The following is a 17,805-nucleotide window of genomic DNA, read 5'->3' on the forward strand; positions in this document are numbered from 1 at the left end:
GGAATAGCATTCCAGCCAGTCTTCTGCAAACGCTTACATTGAATGTTTGAAGTTATTCGCAATGACGGTCGTACAACTCACTACCGAGACCTCTTGTTGGCCAGATGTTAGTGTTACAAATAGTTAAACTTACCGCTGTCCCACCGGCGGATTTGAGAGTGAGAGAGCATAACAGAACATTGTTTCTTTACCTTGAGTGATATTGAGAGAGCATAACAGAACATTGTTTCTTTACCTTGAGTGACATTGAGAGAGCATAACAGAATATTGTTTCTTTACATTGAGTGGTATTTCTAAACACTTGTTTCAGACAGCTGGGAGGCCATGTTCCATTATTTTACCATTAATAAGTAACAGCCTAGTCAGGCGTGACATCTTGTGTTATTCATTCAGTAATGAAACAGTAATGAGTACTGGAGTACCATTTTTAATAAATCAATTTATATGCTTGTGATTGTATGCAGATACAGTTGTTGGTAACTAATGGTTGAAATCCTGTTTATTTTATCATATAATTTTGAAATGCATTTTTGTATAATGATATTGTATAAGTTGCTGAGGTATATAGCAAAAAAGGTTTCTCGTTTCTTTGGTGGTTAACGTAGAGAAACACAATAAACATTTATGTTGGCTGCACAGTATAAGTTTCACTACTCTACCATCGTTATTAAATTACTTTTCTTTGGAGAACAGAATCTCATCGATTAGTTATTTCTGAATTTTAGAAAACAAGATCACTTATTCAACTAACATTTTTGTTATATAATACATAAGATACTAATAACTTGTGTTATATTTGTTATTACTAATGTGTAAGATACTAACAATTTGTGTTATATTTGTTATTAGTAATGTGTAAGATACTAACAATTTGTGTTATATTTGTTATTAGTAATGTGTAAGACACTAACAATTTGTGTTATATTTGTTATTAGTAATGTGTAAGATACTAACAATTTGTGTTATATTTGTTATTAGTAATGTGTAAGATACTAACAATTTGTGTTATATTTGTTATTAGTAATGTGTAAGACACTAACAATTTGTGTTATATTTGTTATTAGTAATGTGTAAGATACTAACAATTTGTGTTATATTTGTTAGTGGCATGGCCAAGCGTGTTAAGGCGTGCGACTCGTAATCTGAGGGTCGCGGGTTCGCATCCCCGTCGCGCCAAACATGCTCGCCCTTTCAACCGTGGGGGCGTTGTAATGTGACGATCAATTCCACTATTCCTTGGTAAAAGAGTAGCTCAAGAGTTGGCGGTGGGTGGTGATGACTAGCTGCCTTCCCTCTAGTCTTACACTGCTAAATTAAGGACGGCTAGCACAGATAGCCCTCGAGTAGCTTTGTGTGAGATTCAAAAACAAACAAACAAATATTGTTAGTAGTAACGTGTAAGATACAATTTGTGTTATATTTGTTATTAGTATTGCGTAAGATACTAACAATTTGTGTTTTATTTACTATTGGTAATGTGTAACATACTTACAATTTGTGTTATATTTGTTAGTAGTAATGTGTAAAATACTAACAGTTTGTGGTATATTTGTTATTAGTAATGTATAAGATATTAATAACTTGTGTTATATATACTATTAGTGATGTGTAAGATACTAAAAACTCGTATTACATTATGCGTAAGATACTAAAAACTCGTTATATTTGTTAAGCGGAAATGGATAAGAAAAACACGAAAGCTGAACGTAGAAAGTTTGTTGTTGGCATTAATTTTGGAAACACGATTGAGCTAACTGCTCCCCGTTTTGGTTTTTATACCACCTTTCACATTTGCTTTAACATCCACCACCTACTATACTTGTACTAGCATTCAGTGTTTACTATCTTCGTACTAGCATCTACCATCTACTATATTTTTACTAACAGCTGTCATTTTATATTTATCACAATGCATATAATGGTAAACAACATTATAGTGTGAACAGTGGATTGTTTTATAATGACACTCGCGTTGAAACACAAATACAAAGTAGAAAAACTAAGTAATCCCTCTTCTTAACCGTGAAATTAACATATATGCGAATACATATATATATATATTGTCTGGACTGTGTTTTGTTTGTGAAAATACTGAAATCTATAATACAAACTACCAAGTCAGCAGCTACCACAACCAGCTTACTTCATGGAAACGCCAGCATGCGAGTACGAACTAGTCAATTCCAAAATGCTGTTATATATATCTATTCCTTATCTTAGTGCAATGTCCAAAATGCTGCTATATATATCTATTCCTTATCTTAGTGCAATGTCCAAAATGCTGCTATATATATCTATTCCTTATCTTAGTGCAATGTTACATTATGCTTATTGTACTAATTTCCCACTTTATACACTGAGCTAAAAAAGAAACGTGACAAGAGGTATGTGATATACTGAGTGAGCCATAACGTAACTCTCCAGAATAATGAAAAACGAAACTACGCGAAAACATACTACAAAACCTTTGTTTATAAGGAAACAATGTATGTATGATAATTAAATCAATGTAGCTTTACAAATGCTCATATTATTAAACTTGACCTTGTGAATACCCCCACATGAACCATAACGTTATTAAAATATTCACTCGGGGCTTCACCATGCTTCCATCTTCTATATGAGCGACAGAAGGGAAAACTTTAGAACTCATAATTTTGCCTATATTTCAACGTTTATTACAGCAGTATATATATATATATATACATGTAGAGAGAGAGTTAACTGATAATGCATTACGTAATCAAATGTTTTCATGTTAGAGTGGCGTAATGAGTCAATACCCTTTTATTTTCTATTCGATTCGAGTCTGGTTTCACGTAGATAAGTGAGGTCAAACTCCGTGTTAAAATCCAAGTTTTTTTACATGTTTCATAGCTTAATCTATCCAATGATATTTATGTTAACTTCCTGCCTTTTTTTTAAACTGTGTATAATGTGAGATGTCAGTGAAAAACAAAAATGATACCAAAACACGTGTTAATTTAAAAATACCGTCAGGTGTTGGGTTAAAGGACTAGAACTAAATATATAGTAACTTTACGGCTTGTTTTATATAGCAAGTGTTATACAGGGAAAGTACTAGCCACTTGTAATTAATATTTTTCTATCTAACGATTCTCGGGCACAAGCCTCGTTTTCAAAGTCTGCGAAAGCGGTTGTAGCGAAATCGTTTATCGATTCATAACAAATTAATTTCACCTTGTGTTACTCCTTGTAAACGTTTTATTACCTTCAGTTGAACATTTTAAAAAGTTATCGACCGTGTATATGTTTAATTCACAAGTACAGTTGCCTTTAATAATAGAGAACGAAATGCTTTCCTTTCACTAGTTTCATACACACGCATCTTACAAAGGCTTCAATTATTAAATCATCGCATGTGCTTTGTAGGCGTATGTCGCACATTAAGAATGTCACGTGAGTAGTCAACCCCTTCAAAGACAGTGTTATTAAATCTCCAAATATGGATGTATTGCTGTTATACAAGATAGGCGGACGCATTTATTGTAACTTTCCTAAGCATATAGTGGTTTGGGTTTGAATTTCGTGTAAAGCCACACAAAGGCTATCTGCTAACTGTCTCTAACAGTGAACGACTAGAGGGAATACCGCCAATTCTTGGGCTACTCTTTTACCAACAGTAAATAGTGAGAACGACAGAGCCGCGAACAGTGAGAGAAAGAAATTAATGGAAAAATTAATAATTTTTCCACCATTTTCAGGGGTGAGCTATATGTGGTTTTTGAAACATGACGTTTTATTCTTAATTAAACTCCCTGAAATGCATTTTAAATATCAAGCTCGCGCAAACAGGCACATGCACAGAATGAACATTTCGTGTTTTGTCGTTTCCATCATTTTCTTACATTTAAAGTTGTAAAAGTATCTGAAGCGATGTATGTAATTCACTTAGATATAACCTGTGTTTTAACTGAGTATAACTGTGTAACCGAAATACATTAAGTATATGTATTAAAATTACAAACAGATAACATTTGCACACCTTTACTACCTGACTGTTTCTTTATCAGGTAAACAACATGTGATCAGCTTCATAATGATAAAGTTTAATTAATTTATATTGATTCTCTCTCAACTATCTTATGTAGGGGAGTTGTCAACTCATGTCGTGTTAGTATCAGCTCTCTGACATGTGAACGTCATCTGCAGTTTTTACGTATTTACTACCATCATTGCGGAAATCCATAATCGTAAGAAGGTCATTTTATATGGGTACACTCACCAGTCGTAATATGTGGACAACAAGATTTTCAACTGGCTGACACGTTTACCAGTCGATGACTCATGATTACTGCTTGCCAATTTTCTGAAAGTCAAAACTCATTTTTTCCTTAGGTGATTCGTCACAAACGCAGCTACATCAACCCTGTTTATTGGATTATTACAACTTTAATAACTGTTTAAGAAAGATTAACGTATAAGAGAACAGTTATAATATTGTAATAGAAACACAAACTTCACTCCTGGAGTGAACTCCAACATTATTTTTTTCTGTTGTATTTTTGTTTTAGTAAATTGAACGCGGTACAACTAGGACTATTTTCTGGTACTGAAACGCCTTTAGTTTGTTTCTTTGACAATGCTTGGTGCACGTGGTTCAACTCAAGAGCTGTAATCTAGTATCACGTGATAAAGGTGTTTGTGTTTTCTCATAACAAAGCCACATCGGACTATCTGTTAAGCCCACTGAGGGGGAATCGAACCCCTGATTTTAGGGTTGTAAATCCATAGACTTACAGCTGTACTATTGGGGATCCGTGACAAAGGGCAACTGTTTATATACCACATGGCTTACTTGTGTGCAGCTTGAAGTATCAAAAAAACTACAAATAGAGCAAATTGTTTTATACATTTTGTATTTCATTATTTGTATTTCATAACTTCATAAAAATCTGAGCCATTATTTCTATGAATTGTAACTAATTTTAAAATGTTGCTGTTTTATGTTTGTTTTAGCGCAAAGCCACACATGCTGTGTCTACTGCAGGGACTCGAATCCCACCCAGATACATGCGTTTTTTTGTCCATAAACTTACCACAGACTCAACAGGAGACACCTTTAAAGTAACGTATGACTATTAACTTTAAAGAATAAAGAAGCATATTCCTTTTTTAAACTATTAGTAATAAGATATAAGCAATAGTGTAGTTTTTATCTATATGTTTTACGTGGTTTACTTTTTTTGTTATCATTATGATTGTTTATTTTTGTTTTTAAATTCCGCGCAAAGCTACTCGAGGGCTATCTGCGCTAGCCGTCACTAATTTAGCAGTGTAATACTAGAGGAAAGGCAGCGAGTTATCACCACCCACCGCCAACTCTTAGGCTACTATTTTATCAACGAATAGTGGGATTAACCGTCACGTTATATCGCGCCCACGACTGAAATGGCGAGCATGTTTGGTGCGACGGGGATTCGAATCTTAACAAATATCGAACGCCTTAACCCACCTGGCCAAGCAGGGCTTGTTATCACTATGAATACCAAGAGTATTAGCGGTTAGCGTAGGCTACTGATTAGCGCCTCTGTTTATGGGTATGACGATCCATGGTTCGCATTCTGTTGCCACAAAATTTTGAGTTCGCATTCCACAGTTTTAGGTCGTGGTGCAAAAGTGACGACAAATTCCACCATTCGATTAGAATGACACAAGAGTTGGCGGTAGACGCTGTTGATTAGCAGCGTACCCTCTAGTGTGTCAGATTAAAAATTTGGAAAGCTAGCTCAGATAAACCTGGCGCGAATATCCAAACACAAAATCATGTCAACAGTTTATCGTGCACCCACAATTTGAGAACAGATTCATAGAGTCAGACATGTGATGTGTCACAGTTCTGATACCCCTCTAGTGGCACAGCGGTATGTCTACGGGCGTACAACGCTAGAATTCGAGTTTCGATACACGTGGTGGGCAGAGTACAGATAGTCCATTTTGTAGCTTTGTGCTTAATTACAAGAGGAAACAAAGAAACAAAACAGTTTTGACTCCTTGAAGTCCCCGCTGGTACAGCGGTAAGTCTCCGGATTTACAACACTAAAATCAGGCGTTCGATTCCCCTCGGTGGACTCAGCAGATAGTCCGATGTGTCTTTGCTGTAAGAAAACACACACACACTGTGAAACTAACATAAATTACCACTTTTAGAAATATTGTTCAGGTTTTCTTTTTTTTTTAAGTACACCTGTGTGCCATATTTTCTCTGATATTAATATATCTTTAGGTGTAACCGTCCACAAAAACCTGCAACTCCCGTGAAAGACAGATGGAAGAATTCGGCTGTAAGATCGTTTTGGTGGGGGACAGTCGTTGTGGAAAGACTGCTCTTATCCATCGGTTTACTAGAGATAACTTCCTAGAGGTAAGACGATTTAATAAAACATTGTTGCAACATATTTAATCAAAGTATACTTTGGGATTATTTCTCTCAATGTCTGTAATATACTCTCATAAAGTTTCTTTGGAAGTAACTTTTGATTTGTCAAGATTAGATCTATCAAATCCAGATATATTCAGTTGGATTGAGTTCGGGATTCTGTGATGGTCATTGCATTGAAGGTTGAGATCGGGACTCTGTGAGGATCATTGCATTGAGGATTCAAATCGGGATTCTGTGAGAGTCATTGCATTGAAGGTTGAGATCGGGACTCTGTGAGGTTCATTGCATTGAGGGTTGAAATCGTGACCCTGTGAGAGTCATTGCACTGAGGGTTGAGATCGGGACTCTGTGAGGGTCATTGCATTGAGGGTTGAGATCGAGATTCTGTGAGGGTCATTGCATCGTTTGAATGATTCCAGCAGCTTCTTTCTTAGCTAAGTCATTTCTACATAGGTTGGATGAGTGTTTGTGATGATTATATTCTTGGTAGTAGATCCTTCACCAATAATACACAAACCACTGGGTATACCATCCTTCACCAATAATACACAAACCACTGGGTATACCATGAGGGATCGGGATCTGATCGTACTTATACTGGTCCATCATTCCATCTATCTTTCTATTCCATCTCCTGTTACCTCAACAGAACAACACTTTCAAACCATCACACTGCTTCCCCTATGCTTCATAGTAGGACATGAGATAAATATCTTTCACCCTTCTTTCGCCGGACGTACAACCTACGCTTTGAACCAAATATTTTAAACTTTAACTCATTCATCCATAGCAACCCTTTTCCAGTCTTCAACAGTCCAGTTTTTTTGTTTTTTTTTACTTTATAACAAATATCAGTCTGTTGATAGTAATTGGAGATCAAAGTAAATGTGTTTCTTTCTTAACTGCTACACGACCAAATGTTCAATTCTGATTTGGACTTCTTGATACTGTAGATCTGGACACTTTTATACCATTTGGTATATGATCGTTTATCTCATGCTTGAGATCAGTGGTAGTCTTCCTTCTGTCCCAAAGGCTGAATAAACAAATATACTTAACATTAGAGTCATTAAATTTAGATGTTTTGCCTCTTCCTTATCATAGTTGCATATTTACCTGTCTCGGTCTCACGATCTAGGAGGTACTTGACAGAGTTTGAAAAGTAATACAAGCCTTCAGCAATTTGTTAGAAAGTCCATCCAGCGTCACGTTAAGATTTTATGTGAACTGTTTGCTCTATTGAAAATTCTCTGTGCTTTTCGGGTCGTGACATGACAATGAAACGTTATATATAGTTTTAAACACTGTTTTTGTGAAGGATTATTTGTGGAGTGATACTGAAACGATTTCATTTAGCATATAACAGTACCCTTCGCTGGCTCCTAGTTAGCTTCTTTCCATATAGTCAAGACACTGCAAGGGTACCATGACAGTTATTTGAGATCTTAAATTTGATCAATATATTTATTCAAGCAGGACCCTTGTGACATTCCCTTGGTACAAGTATATGGTAATTCTAAAGAATGATAGGTATTCTCACCCTGGTTCACTCTATTGTCAACACGAATCAGTGAAGCATTACCATAATGTTGAAATTTGCATTCTATAATTACATGGAAGAATTAGCCCCATAAAATGGAAAGAATGACAAAATATTCTCTTATTATAATCCTCTTGCACAGTACTGTAAATGTGTGAAAAGAAACCTCTGTTCAAATATGTCAATTAACACTAAAGAAGTGTGTAGTATAAATAGGGAAAAAATATTAGCTATGTTTACTTAAAGGTTAGAATGATTTACGAAGATGAGTTGGAAAAACATAATATAACGTTTATCAAAAAGAATATTTAGCCGATTGTTGAAAAGACAAGATATTTTTAACTGAAATATTATGTTACAGTTTTTTTTTGCGGAATTACTGTTTAATAAGTTACTGCACTGATATTAAAGTTTCCTTTCAGGTTTCTTTACCAACTTTCCTGTGACCTTAGTTTCTATAAAAGTTCTTTCTGGACTTCATTACAACTTTCCTCTGATTTTACTAACTTCTTTACCAACTTTCCTGTGACCTTAGTTTCTATAAAATTTATTTTTAGACTTCATTACAACTTTCCTGTGACCTTAGTTTCTGTAACACTTCTTTCTAGACTTCATTACAACTTTCCTCTGATTTTATGAACTTCTTTACCAACTGTGCTCTTATCCTATTGATCATAAAATTCTATCTGAAATCCTTTATCAACTGTACTCTTATCCTATTCATTATAAAACTTCTTTATCAACTGTACTGTGATATTGTTCACCAAAAATATCTTTTCAGGCTTATTTACTAACTTCCTGTGCCTTTATTTACAACTCATATATTTATTTTTGGTTTCCAGCTCTAACTGTAGTTATCTGGGAAAGCAAACTTTTCATGTAGCTTACAGCAAAATATCAAGTTTTGTTGCAAATTAATAGAGATATTTCTCTCTAATATACATACACTTCCTTTTACATTTCAATGACGTAACTGTATTTCGAACCAACTCTTTCATCATTTTGATATGAATCATCATTAAAACGCTTGGACTTTCACCAAATATGAAACTTTCGTATGTTTAAAACATGAAGCACCGTAGAGGAAAAGCATCTACACGGTGCACGTTCACTCCTTAATGTATATCTTTAACCGAAACGCACTACAAGTAACCATTGTTACAACTTATGATTGCTTCTCAACTTCTCCCACAAAAGTATAGAACAAAAATGAAAAGATAAAGAACGGTATTGTTCGCTTTATAGATAGAGACATCTGAATCTAGTCAAATAAAAACAAGAGTCGTTATACCTGATTTGTTTTCAACATCTTAATACCGGTTATATTTTAAAATCATTAATCGAATATTTGTTTATTACATGAATATTTTCATAGTTTTCTGACATTAAGTCATTTCGAAATGACTAAATATACGTTTTCTTTAAAATAGACATATTTTTTTTATACTGAGATACCTTGATTTCTCAGCAAAACCACTGTTTTTCTTAACTTTGTTTTCTTATAAAAGTTTCATGAAATTATAGACAATATAAGTTCATATATAATATGTAAGTATATAAACTCGTTTTATTACAAACAACTGTTATGAAAATGTATACTTCTACTATTGAATAGCAAGAGAAGTTAAGATCTTTCTGTTTTTCTTGAAGACAAAAGGAGTTGAGCAAAAAATCTTTCGTTTTGCGATTAGAGACGATAGATCAATATGTGAAGTGGACGCCCATGTCTACACTTTATTAAGCTACTACTAACTGAATTCTGATAATAGAGGAAGACCTCGAAGCCACTATCATTGCTGCCTGCAGGAAATAGAACAATAAATTGTGTTGGTCAATCACTGAAACGATATTAAACGTGTTGACATTATGGCAAATATACCTCGGGAATGTGGGTTCACATAATCCAACAGTAATCCTCAGTTTGATTTTAACACATATGAAAGTGACCTGTAGGGCTGTGTTTTCGGGTTTGCGGATTCCACGAAAAATCGATATATGGTCAAAGCAGTGTTGACTTCCTATGTAATGGTGAACGAATCATTTTTGATTCCAAGAAGGCGTTAATAGAATTCTTATTGTAGAATTTAATTGGATCGCTTCTAAGATATATCGTGGTGATAGAAGATGACGTTCCTCAGTAGATCGGTGTTGTTTGTGTCACCAAACATTCATTATGGTGAAATCTAACACTTATTTATTTCGAGGTCATATAACATTTTATTTGTTGAGAGAAAATCTAAAGAAACCTAACATATTTTCCATTAAAAACTTCAAAAACGTAATTTTAGTGAAATACTTTTCAACGACAACAAAAAAGTGTAAAATAAATTCATAAATAATCTATACATTGGCTATTTAAATTCACAATGAATTACATCTTTTTTATACGATTTCAGCCTTTTTATCGAAAGTAAAAGAAATCTTTCAAAAACTTGGCCTTTCAAAATAATTCTAGAAATGTTTCATTTTTTTAACCTGTTTACCTTGGAAATTAATCTTGAGAGTAAATACATAATATACATTTATTTTTTTTTCTAAATATTGTGATCTCATGACGTAAATGATTAGAAACATCCGGGACGTAAACAGTTAGGAGCACGCATTAGACACCGTACCACGTTGCATGCAACCGTGTCTGCCTTGTATTGCAGAAGCTCTCCTCACCTGGCAGTTCCCACACCTCCACACATTAAGGCTCCTTCGTTGTAACAAGTTAAACTACGTCTGCGTACTTTATTAATCACCATACGGAACAGATACACTCACAACAAACTTGAAGGTGGGTGAGCGGCAAGTTCACGGACTCACTACGTTAAGATCCGTGGTTCGATTCCCTGCGGTTAACAGTGTGCGTATAGCCTATCGTAGAAGTTTGTATTAAAAGAAAAATACGGCACACATTATGGAATAGTTCAAATGTTTACATTGAAATTGAAACTTTATTCACTTATAGATAATTAAGGCCCAGCTCGACCAGGCGATTATGGCGCTCGACTCGTAATCCGAGGGTCGCGAGTTCGAATCCCTCTCACACCAAACATACTTACTCTTTCAGCCGTGAGGGTGTTATAATGTGACAGTCAATACTAATATTGGTTGGTAAAAGAGTAGAGTAGCTCAAGAGTTGGCGGTGGGTGGTGATGAATAGCTGCCTTCCCTCTAGTCTTACACTGCTAAATTAGGGACGACTAGCTTAGATAGCCCTCGTGTAGCTTCTACGCGAAATTCAAAAACAAACAAGCAAACAAAATAGATAATTAAATACAATTATTATTTATTTTATACAGGTATCTTCATCAAACTCTGAGCGGAGTTTCAGACAAAAACAAGTCAAGCAACTAGAGTATTGGTAAATAAAAATCTACTTTATTGATTTTAAGTGATATAGGAGGACATCTAGAAGTCTTTGAGCGTGAGTAATGAAGATAAATGTTGAACAAGAATGTTTATTGCAGGCGCAACTCAATGCATAAGAGATGATTGTTAGGTTAACTGACACCACATAAAAGAAACGTTTATTTTACGCCGGAAATATTCGCTCAGATAAACAGCATCATACGATAGAAACGTTAATCGTAAAATAGAGACGGTTGTTCAAGTAAGCAGCGCCTTATGAGGGAGATTGTTGTTCCGAAAAGGCGTGTATTACGTTGCAACTGTTTGTTCAAATAAGCACATTAAAAATTAACATGGAATAATTAAATGCATAAGCGAAACATGTTCCTTAAAAGAGGAAAAAAAGTATTCTAACCCATTACTTCAGTTAACAACTAAATATGAGGTCTTATTTATCACTCAGTTCACCACTTGTCACTTGCCTAACCCGGTTTCGGAAAATTCTACCCCTCATCAACAATAGTCTTGGACAAAGACAGATAAAGGAAGAAACCTAACTAAGTCAGTGGTAAGTGGTGAATTGAGTATTAGACTGGACTCTGTATTTTTCTATATTACAGTGTCTTAGACAGCCAGTTCGCTGAATACTTGGGATTAATAAACAAGTTGCATCACTGCTTCATAGTCTTTAAATCCGATACAAATAAAATGGTGAGTAGCAAAGAACCAGAAACAGTATACACGTTATTTTATGTCAGTGAAAAACTGATCAGAAAATTAATATTAATTTCTAAATATAGAGAACTAGATAACGAAGCTTTGTCGTTATTTTGCCCTGAATCAAATCTGATTTATCATCTCGATAAAGCAAATTTAGTACTGTAAAGCAAAGTGAATATTATAAGATTTAGCTTGAGTGAACATAGGGTCATTCCTGCTGTTCTGTTAAACATATTGTATATTTCATGTATGAGTCTATTTCGAATTAAATGAAGAAACAAGTGTTCTAGTTATTAACTTGGCGTATTTGTATTTTTCTATCTTTTCGGCCAAACATATTGACAAATAGTGCTACTGAAATATATTCTATTGTAAACATTAAATAATCTGTTTCTGTAACAAGCTGAGTCTCTGATTGGATAATAATCAACACACGCTTTCTCACCTACAAACAAGCAAAATGTCACTTCTTACCCAACCATTGTTAGTTAAATACATATTTTTAAGCATTGCTAGTAAATTGTATTTGTGTGTGTATATTGTTTCTGGCATTATATGTCTTTATGTTTAAAGCGAACAAAGGGTCAACTGTAAATGTAACTGCATCGCTTTACATATTAGAATGTTTACTCCGTAACTGTCAGTGTCATGATGTCTGTTCACTTAGAGCTTGTACTTCGGTAGCAAAGCATGATTGCAACTGTGTGTCTCGTTGCAGTTGTATACTCCAACTGGATTCGAACGCTACACCACAAGTTACGAGGTTGGAGATTATATAATACATTTCACAGTCTGGGACACATCAGGTAAGTAAGTTAATTATTTGTCACGCCTTTGTCTGTGTTGAGATTTGACATATGAATCTGTCGTACTTAAAAACAAAGGTATCTTAAATTACTAGAAGGAGAAATTTAAGAGATATAAAAGTATTTGATTGTCAATTTGTATGCATTTAACGGAAGTTTGTTGGTATTGTAAGCTGTGCCACACCTTTTCGGTTAAGCGAGCTCCACCTTCCTATATTGAGACTCAAACCTAGCTTAAAATGACCACAACAAAGTGCTTGGAAAGCACTAAGTAATTTAAAAATTACATAACTATAGAGTCAGATATGAACAATAATCTTACTTTTTATATAGTAGCAAGTTAATTAGGAAATATTTCTCGCCATTAATTCCAGATTAAATTTAATGTTCTTTATAATATTTTATTGAAATCTCATTGTTGTAGTTTCTGGAGAACCACAGGGGTTCACAGAGCGTCAATGTATTTATAGTAAAGCTAATAAGACTATCCGTCCCTAATTTTAAATTGAAACCAAGGAGGTAGTAGCTAGTGCGACTACATATTTGTAACCAAACCTAGCGGGTGTATTGAATATTTTTTATTTAAAGTTTACTGATTAACATTCAGAGATATTTTCAAAGATGTGTGTATGTTGTGAAGTGATCATTTTATGTATGCAATTTGCTAACACCGGTATCCTGAAAAAACCTTACAAGCTAAATTGGTATACATACCTCCACAATCTTTAAAAAATTGTAAAGATGCAAAAAATTCGGTAACCTAAGTTTTAATTTTTCTTTTCTGTGCTAAAGAGACAACGACATGGTAGGAGACTCGTTTGGATATGGATATAGCTTTCCTTAAACTACGAACCAGAGGGAAAGAAACCACTATCACAACGATTTTGTTTGTTTTTGAATTTTGCGCAAAGCTACACGAGGGATACCTGCGTTAACCGTCCCTAATTTTGCAGTGTGAGACCAGATAGAAAGTATCTGGTCATCATCAACCACCGTCAACTCTTGGGCTACTCTTTTACCAATAGAGAGTGGGATTGACTGCACATTATAACGCCTCTACAGTTGAAAGAGCGATCATGTTTGGTGTGACGGGGATTCGAACCCGCGACTCACGATTTTGTCCACCTTTTTGAACCGAATAATGGGACTCACTGTTCCTTTTATAACGCGCCTATAGCTTAATGTTTGGAGCGTGATCAGTGGCATCACATCTCAATCATCAGACACTCAGGCACGTTAATTACTTATCACTAGTCCACAAAACAATAGCATTAAAATGTTGGGATCCGGCCTTTGAAAAAAACAAATAAACCGTTTGAGGTTTACATACACACACATAATAAAAAAGTGCAAATATTTTTAGATAATTTATATTAATGCCACGACTAATTATAATTAAAATAATATTTTAAGAAAATAAATTTTAATTAATTAATTGCATGAAGGTTTTACCCTTTATAAGGCATTACTCACAGTTCACTTATATGGTGTCTCTAGATATGTGAAAACTGATTTATTATGTACTTTCATACAATACATTTATGACTGGTAAATATTTAATAACTGCATTCTTCTGAAATAAATGATACACTGTCTAACAGCTGCCGTTTAATATAATAAACTAAAATTTCTTATTGTAGTTGCTGTTTTATGTAATTAACTTCACTTTATATGCAGTACCAGTAGTTGATTTCCACAATTAACCCCAGTTTCTATACAGTACTAGCTATTTTTCACAATTAACTCCACTCTCTGTACAGTAGTAGTAATTTTTTTTCAAAATTAACTCCAATTTCTATACAGTACTAGTAGTTGATTTCCACAATTAACCCCAGTTTTTATACAGTACTAGCTGTTTTTCACAATTAACTCCACTCTTTGTACAGTAGTAGTAATTTTTTTTTCAAAATTAACTCCAATTTCTATACAGTACTAGTAGTTTTTTCATAATTAACTCTAAATTCTATACAGTACTAGTAGTTGTTTTTCATAATTAACTCCAAATTCTATACAGTACTAGTAATTGTTTTTCATAATTAACTCCACTTCCTATACAGTACCAATAGTTGTTTATTGTAATTAACTCCACCTTCTATACAGTATTAGTAATTGTTTTTCACAATTAACTCCACTTTCTATACAGTACTAGTAGTTGTTTTTCACAGTTAACTCCACTTTCTATACAGTACTAGTAGTTGTTTTTCATAATTAACTCCAAATTCTATACAGTACTAGTAGTTGTTTTTCATAGTTAACTCCACTTCCTATACAGTACCAATAGTTGTTTTTCATAATTAACTCCACCTTCTATACAGTATTAGTAGTTGTTTTTCACAATTAACTCCACTTTCTATACAGTACTAGTAGTTGTTTTTCATAGTTAACTCCACTTTCTGTAAAGTACTAGTAATTGTTTTTCATAATTAACTCCAAATTCTATACAGTACTAGTAGTTGTTTTTCATAATTAACTCCACTTTCTATACAGTACTAGTAGTTGTTTTTCATAATTAACTCCACTTTCTAGACAATATTAGTAGTTGTTTTTCATAATTAACTCCACTTTCTATACAGTACTAGTACTTGTTTTTCATAATTAACTCCACTTTCTATACAGTACTAGTAGTTGTTTTTCATAATTAACTCCAAATTCTATACAGTACTAGTAGTTGTTTTCATAGTTAACTCCACTTCCTATACAGTACCAATAGTTGTTTTTCATAATTAACTCCACCTTCTATACAGTATTAGTAGTTGTTTTTCACAATTAACTCCACTTTCTATACAGTAATAGTAGTTGTTTTCATAGTTAACTCCACTTTCTGTAAAGTACTAGTAGTTGTTTTCATAATTAACTCCAAATTCTATACAGTACTAGTAGTTGTTTTTCATAGTTAACTCCACTTCCTATACAGTATCAATAGTTGTTTTTCATAATTAACTCCACCTTCTATACACTATTAGTAGTTGTTTTTCACAATTAACTCCACTTTCTATACAGTACTAGTAGTTGTTTTTCATAGTTAACTCCACTTTCTATACAGTACTAGTAGTTGTTTTTCATAATTAACTCCAAATTCTATACAGTACTAGTAGTTGTTTTTCATAGTTAACTCCACTTCCTATACAGTACCAATAGTTGTTTTTCATAATTAACTCCACCTTCTATACAGTATTAGTAGTTGTTTTTCACAATTAACTCCACTTTCTATACAGTACTAGTAGTTGTTTTTCATAGTTAACTCCACTTTCTGTAAAGTACTAGTAGTTGTTTTTCATAATTAACTCCAAATTCTATACAGTACTAGTAGTTGTTTTTCATAGTTAACTCCACTTCCTATACAGTATCAATAGTTGTTTTTCATAATTAACTCCACCTTCTATGCACTATTAGTAGTTGTTTTTCACAATTAACTCCACTTTCTATACAGTACTAGTAGCTGTTTTTCATAGTTAACTCCACTTTCTGTAAAGTACTAGTAGTTGTTTTTCATAATTAACTCCACCTTCTATACAGTATTAGTAGTTGTTTTCACAATTAACTCCACTTTCTATACAGTACTAGTAGTTGTTTTTCATAGTTAACTCCACTTTCTGTAAAGTACTAGTAGTTGTTTTCATAATTAACTCCACTTTCTGTAAAGTACTAGTAGTTGTTTTTCATAATTAACTCCAAATTCTATACAGTACTAGTAGTTGTTTTTCATAGTTAACTCCACTTTCTATACAGTACTAGTAGTTGTTTTTCATAGTTAACTCCACTTTCTATACAGTACTAGTAGTTGTTTTTCATAGTTAACTCCACTTTCTGTAAAGTACTAGTAGTTGTTTTTCATAATTAACTCCACCTTCTATACAGTATTAGTAGTTGTTTTTCACAATTAACTCCACTTTCTATACAGTACTAGTAGTTGTTTTTCATAGTTAACTCCACTTTCTGTAAAGTACTAGTAGTTGTTTTTCATAATTAACTCCACCTTCTATACAGTATTAGTAGTTGTTTTTCACAATTAACTCCACTTTCTATACAGTACTAGTAGTTGTTTTTCACAATTAACTCCACTTTCTATACAGTACTAGTAGTTGTTTTTCATAGTTAACTCCACTTTCTGTAAAGTACTAGTAGTTGTTTTTCATAATTAACTCCACTTTCTACACAGTACTAGTAGTTGTTTTTCATAATTAACTCCAAATTCTATACAGTACTAGTAGTTGTTTTTCATAATTAACTCCACTCTTTGTACAGTAGTAGTAATTTTTTTTCAAAATTAACTCCAATTTCTATACAGTACTAGTAGTTGATTTCCACAATTAACCCCAGTTTTTATACAGTACTAGCTGTTTTTCACAATTAACTCAACTCTTTGTACAGTAGTAGTAATTTTTTTTTCAAAATTAACTCCAATTTCTATACAGTACTAGTAGTTTTTTCATAATTAACTCTAAATTCTATACAGTACTAGTAGTTGTTTTTCATAATTAACTCCAAATTCTATACAGTACTAGTAATTGTTTTTCATAATTAACTCCACTTCCTATACAGTACCAATAGTTGTTTATTGTAATTAACTCCACCTTCTATACAGTATTAGTAATTGTTTTTCACAATTAACTCCACTTTCTATACAGTACTAGTAGTTGTTTTTCATAGTTAACTCCACTTTCTGTAAAGTACTAGTAATTGTTTTTCATAATTAACTCCAAATTCTATACAGTACTAGTAGTTGTTTTCATAATTAACTCCACTTTCTATACAGTACTAGTAGTTGTTTTCATAATTAACTCCACTTTCTAGACAGTATTAGTAGTTGTTTTTCATAATTAACTCCACTTTCTATACAGTACTAGTAGTTGTTTTTCATAATTAACTCCACTTTCTATACAGTACTAGTAGTTGTTTTTCATAATTAACTCCAAATTCTATACAGTACTAGTAGTTGTTTTTCATAGTTAACTCCACTTCCTATACAGTACCAATAGTTGTTTTTCATAATTAACTCC

General features: G+C 33.3%; 1 long non-coding RNA gene across 2 annotated transcripts in view; it reads left to right on the forward strand.

The window, feature by feature from the left end:
* The window catches only part of LOC143246395 (uncharacterized), a 45,413-nt gene extending 32,606 nt beyond the window's left edge, over positions 1-12,807 (forward strand). The window contains exons 2-4 of one of the 2 annotated variants that reach the window (XR_013025959.1): positions 4,981-5,088; positions 6,248-6,385; positions 12,718-12,807. This is a non-coding gene — a long non-coding RNA (uncharacterized LOC143246395). The remainder of the gene's footprint in view (positions 1-4,980; positions 5,089-6,247; positions 6,386-12,717) is intronic. The other variant, XR_013025958.1, reaches the window with a different exon arrangement.
* The last annotated feature ends 4,998 nt before the right edge of the window (positions 12,808-17,805 follow it).

The sequence above is a fragment of the Tachypleus tridentatus genome, chromosome 3 (genome assembly GCF_004210375.1).
Source record: "Tachypleus tridentatus isolate NWPU-2018 chromosome 3, ASM421037v1, whole genome shotgun sequence".
Taxonomy (NCBI): Eukaryota; Metazoa; Arthropoda; class Merostomata; order Xiphosura; family Limulidae; genus Tachypleus; species Tachypleus tridentatus.